Below are 10,878 nucleotides of genomic sequence, written 5' to 3'. Positions count from 1 at the left end.
TTCCTTTTCGTATTCGGGAATGGTTTGATTTGACATTTTTCCTTAAATGGTGCACACAAGCGGACAAAATGTAAATGCAGTTCAAATTGAATAATAACCCTTATTGAAGAAAGGAGACCTAATTTTTAACATAAAACTAAAAAAGAATCTCCAAAAGGAATATTTTGTAAATTAATTTAATGCAAAACATTTTCCATTTTCTCTCTCCCTTAAGCAACTACGATATCGCATTTAAATCTGTATTCCATTATAAACATAAAACATCGAACAGAAGCGGCAACTATATCAGCAGTCCGTTAAAATATTGACTCTTCACTTCACTCGTGCACCGGTTTTACAAGTAAGAGAAATAAAAATAAAAGACCTCATTATGCGCTTCGTTATTACTCTCCTACGTAAGCAGATCAATTATCGTCCCACTCCACAAACGGTCTGCTACCGCTTGCTGTTTGCGTTGCGATTTTATGTCGACCATTTTGCATTCCCATAATGGCGCACACTAATACCGCTCGTTCGCCATTTGCCAGGAAGCTTAAAAGGATCATTTCCACTGTCAATGACGTTGGCGCGCATACCGATCGGATTATTATTAACCTACGGAATGACAACTTTCACCTCCTCTTCGACTGTTTTCACCTGACTAACAAATGGGTATTCAAATTATGAAGCTCCAATTGTTTCCGCGTTCAATACAAGCGAACAGTAATAAACCGTGCGCGTTTGTTAACGCCTGTGTCGGTGTTTTTATTTTCCATCGCTTTCTTTTTTATTTTACTGGTTCACTCGCAAAGGACACGCCATTTTCTAGCGGGGTCACGTTTATCAATCACGTGCCGGCTCGCCATTCATCAGTGGAAAACGTGCTGCAATGTGGCATAATGATCGGCCGTGAATCACCTTGTAATCTGGAACCCCCCCAAGCCTTATGCCGAAGTAGATCCAATTATTTACAAACTGACCATCTATTATGCATTAGCGCCAGCATCAGCTTGTTGATTCAAACATGATCCGCCGGTTCGAAAGAACTTTGGTTTAGCACAACGGACAAGCACGGACTGTTGGCTAGATGGGCTGTGAATTCGAGTCACGTTTTCGGGTGTTTCGTTTCGAGAGCGAAAACAAATCAAATTGGACGCCGGGGAAACGAATAGGTGAACGGTTAGCCTATCTTTTCGTATGGTTCGTGCGACACTTTGCCACCGAACAAATGATGACGATGCTGTTTGTAGCAAAACAACTGTTTGATAATGGACGAAGAAAACTTTCGATAAGTAACAGGTCATCTTGTTTGTACGACCTGTCTGGGAAATTTCAATCGGTCCGTTTCAAAACAACTTACATTTGATGAGACAATTGGAACATACATTGCTTCGGTGAAACTAAAGCTTTGCATGTGCAATGAATTGAGATGCAAAAGGGGAATACAAATTTTTTCTATGTATTTTCTTCCTAAATAATTTGTCATTTTGTTGATAAAGTTTTATTGATGTCAAGTTTTAATTTTATGTTTATGATGGGCATTTATCTAATTTTATGCTTTTGAATTAATGGACTATTGAGAGAGGGTAATTATTTTTCAAGTAATGTTTTGCAAATCACAATAAGCCCACATTAAATATAGTTAAATATCTGATATCTATCGAAATTTCTCATGCAAAAGGAGTGATTATTATCTTGAAAATTCTTTTGAACATTTTAAAACTAATGTAACTTCTCCTGGTACAATTTCATTTAATTTAATCTGTAATAATTGCACATCAAAACGGTTTTACAATATTTGTATTAACTTACAACATATTCATAACTGAAATCAATGAAGTAGAGAATATCCCAGAAGAAAGGAAAGAGATAGACAACAAGTAATAAATAAAAAAGAATTTAAATACTTATTTTAAAATACAAATCTTTAAAAAATAAAATGTATAAGATGGAAATCACATGATTAAACAACTAAGAAAATATTAAAAATATGATGATTATTTAAGAGAGAAAAGGGAAACGAGACAACTGCGAAAGGATGGCAGGGTAAAACTAAAATACAAAATTCCGAAACATACGAAGTACGGCTCTACGAATTTGGTTCTACTAGCGTGGGCTTGGACGTTTTTTCATTTTATATTAAAATAATGTAAACTACGGTATCAAAAATGTAATATTTGAACTATCGTGTCAGTCGTAGTGATGTGTGATTGTTATTGTGTTGTGTTATTGTGCGACTATTATTTCACTATCAATTTCAGCTTAGATAACTCGAAAAAGTTTCTTTTCAAAGTGCCATTTAACTCTGTTGTCATGATTCTTTACGACGCCTCGCTGATCAAAGAGTTATGAAAGAGAAATTTAAGTCACTGTTTCAGTGTTTTTCTTTTCATTAATGTGAGTCGCTTAGTTGGAAATATTTCACATTGGTGAGTTATTATTCCAATCTCCAGTGAGTCCGATGATGCGACAAAATAATGGTACCACAATATAAGAAGATATCAACCTTAATAAACAACTCAATAAATTTTCAGCACAATCCGACCATATTTGCTAAATTTAAGTTTGAGAAGAGGAATAATAAATTGATACAATATTTACGTAGTAAATCTACAAACAAACCCAAACTAATGCTATTGGAAGTCTTGGAATTGGAATGTTTTCTGAGAACAGTGCGTAGAACATTCGTTTATGAACATTTCGATATTAAATACCAAGAAGTTTCATGATTTGCTAGGCATTGCTTCATATTGACGATGAACTATTCGTAAATTTCGTAAAACATAAAAGTTATTTGTAGAGAGTTACGTCATCCGAAAGGCTTCCAATAGTTAGAATCGTTGTTAACTATAATTATGAAAATCATAAAAAAAGTTTCGTAGAAACACAGAAACAAATATTTTCACTACTTTGAAGTTACGTTTCCCTAGACCTGAATGTTAACACATCATCAAACGGAAATTGTACAACGCCGAACAAGTATGAAATTCCGAAGATTAAAGTTACGCGATAAACAACTGCCAAACAAACCAACGCCGGTGCATTCTTCGCATGCAACAACTATGTAATAATACGACACAGTCACCTTAATTGAGTTGGCCCCAATCGGTCTCGACGGCATCCCATGCCGCGTAAGAAAGTTTTAGTTCCAAACCTTACCCCTTTCCCATCCTTGCATTTATACCTCCATTTCCAAAAAAATGTCGAACCATCAAACCATCTCTAGAAAGAAGGTCAATCTGTCCTCTCTCTTCAACCATGTTGTGCGGAACAAAAGCGATGAACGGAAACGTTCCACAGATTACATCCGCATTTCGGGTTGACCATCAAGTATCCAAACATTGCTACCATTCTCGCCAACATTTCCCGTTTCTCCCGGACACAAACACACACACACACACACACACACCTAACGAACTGACCGCAGGAAATGCATTCAGGAAACGTAATCCGTAAGCATCATTTTTGCTCGAATTGTTCCCGCTCGGTCACATCGGTCGTCCGCTTTTTCCTTGCGCCACTATTTGTGAAAATGATTGCTATTGCTATCCCGACCGCTCCCTGCACTGTGCAGGGAGCCCATTCTTTCCGCGAATCAGCTCATGTTAAACTTGCTGAAAATATTCGCATAAATGTCGTTGCAGCCTCGTTGCATCCCCCGGTACACGGCACGAGAACACCGAATGGTCGAACAATTTCCGACCAACTACACCACAAAACCTGCTTACACTAGCAGTACAGTACGCGCACCCGAACTCACCGAAACTTCGCCCGTCAAACCTTCGCCCATTACGACCCAATGAAAGGCGGGGGTAGGAGTTTAGGGGTGGTTAAGGTTTAAAGGATTCGAAGGACCTTTCTACACCCAACCCTGCGGGGTGAATATGCATCCGGCACGAGCATGTGTAATCCTTTTCCAGCGCTACGTAAACAATGACAAAATGGGAGGGTGGGTGTGGAAGGATTCACCGGAACCGTAGACACGATGACCGGGTCGGTCGGTGGAACCCTTTCGTAAAGTTGAGTGGAGGACTTGTTTTTTTGCTTTTCATTTCACTTTCCAGTTGTTTGTTTGGCCACGCTACATGTCCCTTTTTGACGTGCAATAAGATGGCGATGGCAACAGCAAAGACAAAAAAAAAACGAACAAACTCTTCACCATCATTCGCGATACGACCGATGCTGCTCCTAGGCTGGGGTTTTTCAAATGGGTGATTTCTCTTTTGCTATTTCGTGTTAGATAACGCGCGTGGCTGCCTGGCTGTGGCATCAGTTTTGCATCTTGCCTTTTGCACGAGCGTCGATGATCAAACAATGCACCGATGGTACCTGTTTCCTGGACAATGAACAGCATGTCAAATGGATTATGATGAGCCCCGGGATACATGACTCGGGCGTGTAACGAACTTGTGAGATATTGCAATTGTATTCTTTTGTAATCTGCATATCGTTGCCGCACGTGCATGACGATTCTATAAGGATGCAGAAGAATTATTTGCTCCAGATAAGCGTCTTTTCAAAGACATTTGTAATCTTACAGCCATTTTTGTAGACATTCCTTAAGAAAGCGTTATCCTTGAACTTTATGAAATATTTTATTGTACATGAACAAAACTGGTCTTTATTCTTCATTGTATAACGAGCATCGCATTTGGTACTGCTTTTATTAATTTCAAAAATAGTTTTGATAAATTTATTTAAAATCTCCAGCTTTACTGTTAAGCAACTTTTCAAATCATTTACATTATGATGAATAATATAACGGACTAAATTTTTGAAAAAAAAACAGTACCAATTTATTTATTTTCAATCCTTATGTATGTGATAAACGCCGCCGATCACACGGCAGGACTGGGGATCAAATCCCATCCGGACCGTCTCCCCGTAGCATGGACTGACTATCCTGCTATGTGGTAAAATAAGTCTTGATACGGCCAGGCCGTCCTAATCGAGCAAAAAAAACCCTAAGACCGGTCCAAATGCCGTCAAGTTAAAACAACTAAACATATAACACAAATATAAGTTTTTTTAGAAGAATCGTTAACAAACATTCAAACAAAATATTTTGTATCTGTGAATCGGCATATATCAACAAAGTTCCTAGTATCTCGGGGAATAACTATTATGTTAGCTATAACATTCAATAGTTCTACCATAAACTGATAAATAACAGAAACGAAATTGTTGTCAGATACTTGAACAATCTCGCGGGTTTTGGACGATTTTTTTTTCGTGGTTTAGACGGTGAAATAGTTACCGCTGGTGGTTGTGGTTGTGCGTCGAACAAGGACCATTATTTATTTGTCCCTCTATTTCCAAGTTTGTCCCTCTATTTTCCCCTGCAGATCCACCACTAACAACTTACACTTAACAAAATCAATTGCCTATCAGTTTATGGTACAGAGTGCAATACTTGTGTCAACAATACTTTTGGGGAAAAAAACAATTCATGCTATAATATTTCTTTGCCACTTAGGGGGTAGGTGAGCCAGAAGTACGATTTTGACTGAGTATGATTTCTTTGCGACTCATTTGTATACACTGATGAGTCCTTGTAAAATTTGACTCGAATGAAAGTCCCATTTGAATGCCAAATCTCACGAAGATTCTCATAGTGAAGATTAGTTTTTTTTTATTTTCGCGAATGATAAGGTGGAAATTGAAGCCATTTTCATAGGTCTTATTTTGCTTTTGAAGGGTAATATTGGAATTATTTACATTTTTTTATACCGAAGAAAGAAAAAAAATTCGTAGTATACGTAGCAAAAATACACAATAATTTTCGCAATTTGGTAAAGTGATCAGTGTAAACAAAACAAAGTTACAAAAAGTAAGTAAATCTGTACTTAAAGCACTTTTACTGTAAAACGAATAAGTTGCAACACTATATTAAACAAAGCGATAGTATACAAATTTATGACTCCACTATAAAAAGTAATGTTGTAGTTGTTTTCGTGTAACATGTACGAAATGTTCAACTGACGTGATAGAATTCCTCTCAACTTTCAAAATAAAATGAAGCTGTTTCACTCCTTCGATTTTTAATAGAAGATAACCAATTCGTTTCTGTAACACCCTGTTCATTCTCATCCACATTCCACCAAAATAGGTGACGAAGTATCAGCAACGGCTAATCAAATCAGATAACTTCGTAACGCTTCCGTTCATGTTCGCAACTGTCATATGCAAAGTATCGCATGAAATGAAGAGAAAATTCCACAGCTTTTTTTTCTACATTGCCTCAACCACATCATCTAGCCACAACACAAAGGACACTTTCGGTATTTCATTTATTCAGTCGATTGGACAGTCAGGCCCTCATGTAGTTTGGGGCCTCTACCGTTGCTTGTTTGTGTGAAGTTAAGCAACGACTGAATATGCAATCGTTTACAGACCAAAACCAATGTCTACATTATGCTCGGTTTATCTTTAACTACTAGTACGCTAGCTGCTAGGCATCGTGTATCGTATACCAACGACTCGTCCCACGCCTAGCCAGAAGGCAAGACTCGCTACATTTCGCCAACCCAATCCGAACACTACGCATTTATTTGTGGTGATACTTTTCTTTTATGGAACTCAATTTTACCCACCAACTACTCTGCTCTTGTTTCGAACTCATTTTCCGCACCCTTAGTTTCATTGCGCGCGGTCCTATATTGGTATAGAGCGCGATCTCTGGTACGATTTACCCATTGCCTCCTCAACCATTATTACCTCCGATACGATATGACATGCCTTTCCGTTTCGCCACGGAGGGGATTACGACGATGTACAACGATCCGGTTCCGGTTCGGTAGTGGCGAGACACTAGCTTGGCAAACAACCACAAAAAAATCAACCAAGGGACACCCGGAGTTGTTCCTTTCTCAAGGAAGGAACGCTTGTCATTCATCAGGAGCCGGGCTTTGGAAAAGAGGGGAGGGGGTAGAAAAGAAAGAAACCACCACCCAGTGTTGTGGTGGGTGGTAAAAAAATGTAAGCAACAAAAATGTTGCCAACATTCCAAACACACGCATCGACCCCTCCACACGGGAAAGGAAACGACAGTTTGCTCATTGGCCGCTTCCCACTATGGTGTTGGCGTCACTCGGTCCGGCATAATCCCGAAAGCGCAATTCATAGTGAATTTATAAGGGCTGGATTTATTATCACTTTGCGAACCGCTGGAATGGTCGCATAAATTTTCCATTTTACCAACCAAACCCGTCGTGTACTTCCCGGTTTCTTCCTGCGGGAATGCTGGAATGGTGGTTTTTGGTGAATGGGTGTTAAACGGAAAAGAAACATTTCAAAACAGCACCATTTTCCTTCTGTTCTATGCTTCCGTGTAAAGTTTTAAACAAAACAACTAGTACAATGGTAGAAGGTAACATCATTGGCGAGTAAAAGATACATCTGCTACATTTCTTCGTAACATGCTATAATTTAATTAAAACAAGTGTTAGTTTTCCTTTTCTGAAAGCTTTCTTATATTTTGCTTTTGATGCATCATGTTTTTTTTTGTGCACAAATAAACTTTTTCGCAAAAGAAATAGAGAGATCATTTTGAGAAAAACTTAACGAAAGTAAAACATGTATTTTTTATTAGATTCAGCACATTATGTCAGCATATAAAGAATCGAGCTTTCATGTTCAAACAGCTTACACTAATTCATTTTATTAAAACAGTGATGTAATGTTCACTCAAAAACATGTAAAGAACATTTTCTTTTAATTTAAATACTCATGTAATTTTTAGTTAAACCAGGTTGAAAATTTAATTGCTGCTTAATTAAATTAGCTAAATAAGTTAATATTGAAATTAGTTACGGAAACTAAAACTACGTTTCATATATCTCATGCAGCTAACCGTACAATTTTATTGTTCAAAACATATTTTAAGAAACAAAATTTGAGAGAAAAAATTGATCAAAATATTAATTGTATAACAAATTTTGGTGGCTACAACGATGGTGTATGTGATAAACGGCGCCGGTCCACACGCATGGACTGACTATCATGCTACGTGCTCAAATAAGTCTTGATACGGCCAGACCATTCTCAAGAAGTAAAATAAAAAAAATTAAACCAATAATTTCTATTCTTTTTCTATCTATTCTTTACGAAAAGAAAAAGACGAAAAGCTAAGAGAAAAAATGCAGTAAATAATTAGAAAATTGAATTTCTATGAAATATTTTTGCAAAACATTAAATTTATAGCGGAATGTTGCTAATTGAAAGAATTGTTTGAAAATCTTGTTTGTGAAATTCATTTTTATTTCAATTTTGACACCTAATAAAATCTCTATTAAACTAATATAACATTGTTTTGTTTTGTTCTATAATAAAGCAACTGGTTTGTAGTAAGAAACAGGTATTTTAAAAACATTTGGAAAAGTATTAATCGTTTAATTTACATTAGCAAAGTATTCTATATAAATAGATAAGTGTATAGTTTATACAATTTTTAAATTTACAAACTAAGTTGGCAATAAAATATAAAAAAAGATATTTCTTTTAGTCACATTCTTCCGGATACAAAACAAACCGTGTAATGTAATGTACAATTTAATACATTTTTTATTCTATAGATATACATAGAAATAGAATTCCAATTGCCTTAAGCATTGATGCAACTGACCACTAAAACAGATCCAACAAAAACACCAAACCATGCAGCAATAATCAACGAAACTCTTCCAATATGTCAAGCTTTGAGCTTCGTCCCACCAGCTAATTGAATAAACAGGATCAAATCAAAGGATCAACAAAGAAAAAAGAAGCAATAAATTGCTTTAAGCGATTTTGCCTTTCCGTCAATAATCATCACAGCAATTGCTTTTGTGATCTTTACCACAAAAATACAGCTGTTAATGCAGCTTTTGCTGATTGGAACAATGGCATTAAAGAGAGGAAGAACAAAAACTATTCTTCACCCTGCAGGCTATCGGCGAGGGTGATGAGCTTTCACTTTGATGTGTAAATATTTGATAATCAGATTACATTCGCTTTCCCAATGTCTTCAATCAATGACCAAGACATAAATCAATATTGAATGAAGTTTATTGATTGCCAAAGTTGCATTTATGAACAGCTTTTTTTCTGATGCTGATTGCCGTAAAATAGATCGCTCTCGAAAGGGTAAAATATGAAACTACTCAGAAACAAAAAAAAACCAAAACCACAAATAAACCCTTTTTTCCTCCGTTCTTGAAGTGCTCCCTTGATACATTCTAACCAATCGTATCGTTTTCTCTACTCTTTATGTTTCCTCTTGACACAAAATCCAATAATCTGTCCCGAAAAACCGATCGGTAGCGTGGTTTCCATCAACGGAAAAACAGCAAATCACCCGGAGCGAAACAGAAATACGTATGACTTTGCGTCACACGGGCTTTTTCGATTTAATTTTTCACCCTTCATTCTGTTCCCTGTAATTGAAGGTATAACATCTCCCATACGCACACTGCCATCTTGGTACCTTTCCTTATCCATTTCGTTTCGGGATTTTTATTCTTTTTTTTTGCGACACCAAAGTTACACGATCGGGGGCCGAAAGCAATTTCGACACAACATTCTCTTGCTCGCATTCCACCGACAATGGTTCCACCGGATGAGGAAAGGAGTTAGGCCGGATGCGTTACCACGCAAAGCAAGGGAAAGGCACAAAAAAGACCCACCGGACCGGAAGAAAGCAAATGCCACTGGGAGTAACCAAAAGAAGAAAAAACGCCACCGATGATGGTAACGCGCGAACGTGCCACATGAGATGGTCTCAAGGGGACCAAACATTGGACCGGGCGGTCTAACATTCCTAGCGGACTTTTCCATGTGGCGCCCCGAGGGGATTTGAAACCAGTGACGGATTGCTTTCTTCTGCGGACGCTTTCTGCCTTTCGAAAGTGGCAATCGTTGGAATTACTCTTTTTTTGTAGTTCTCCCTTACTTATCAGACCGCCATTTTGTGTGCCCCATTCTACACCTCCCATCACTCTATCTACTACAGTTTTTTTACTAGTTTTTTCTTTCTTTCTTTCCACATCCACGGGTATATCAACACCACATCAACTCACTTTGTAACCGTTACGCCTGCCATGAAGTTTGTGGCGATTTGCCTTTACCGAAAGCAAAACTTCCGCCGAAACCGGCTGGCAAAAAACAAGCGCAACGTGTACGGATAGCTATAATTTTTATTCCGTAATAGCTATCTTCAGCCATCATTACGTTAATGTGTCCGACAAGCCATTCATTAAATAAAAAGATATGTTATTCAGCGCTGTTACTATCTCTGCACTGTGATATGAATACGAGATTTATGCTTTGCTGTGTACACAACATCTGCATGTTGGCTTTTTGGTGTATTTCTGTTCTTCCTTGTTGGGAAAATTATTATTTATGTATGTTGAGCAGCCTTCTGCTCAAAAAGTTTAACAGTCTTCTGCTAAAAAAAAACAAAAACAGTAAGTTATTATACTAACAACAAAATGCGCATAAAGTTTCATTTCCGTTTATGAATTTTAAAATTTTAAAATTCTCTCATCTTTCAGCATTTTCCGATAATATGTTCGTGAAATATTTTTATTCCATGTATATGTCATGAAATTACATGAAATTAATGATAGATAACTATTTGAAGCAATAATAAAAAATATTAAAAATAAATAGTAAGAAAATAACATAATTCGCGGTGATTGTTTAGGTCTTAAAAGCCTTTTAAAGAGAAAATTAAAAACAAAAGTTTATTTAAAATTTATTTTTCACAATAATGATTATATTACTTGAAGAATAGTATAACTTTAATAAACAAAACTTCATTCTAAATATTCAAAACTAAAGTTGGACACGAATGGACGTTAGACTGTTCACAGCTAAAACTAAAGTCAGTCAGAAATCCTTCCACTGTTACTGTATATTAAT

Source organism: Anopheles funestus, chromosome 3RL (genome assembly GCF_943734845.2).
Source record: "Anopheles funestus chromosome 3RL, idAnoFuneDA-416_04, whole genome shotgun sequence".
Classification (NCBI taxonomy): domain Eukaryota; kingdom Metazoa; phylum Arthropoda; class Insecta; order Diptera; family Culicidae; genus Anopheles; species Anopheles funestus.
This window is presented reverse-complemented; position numbering follows the sequence as displayed.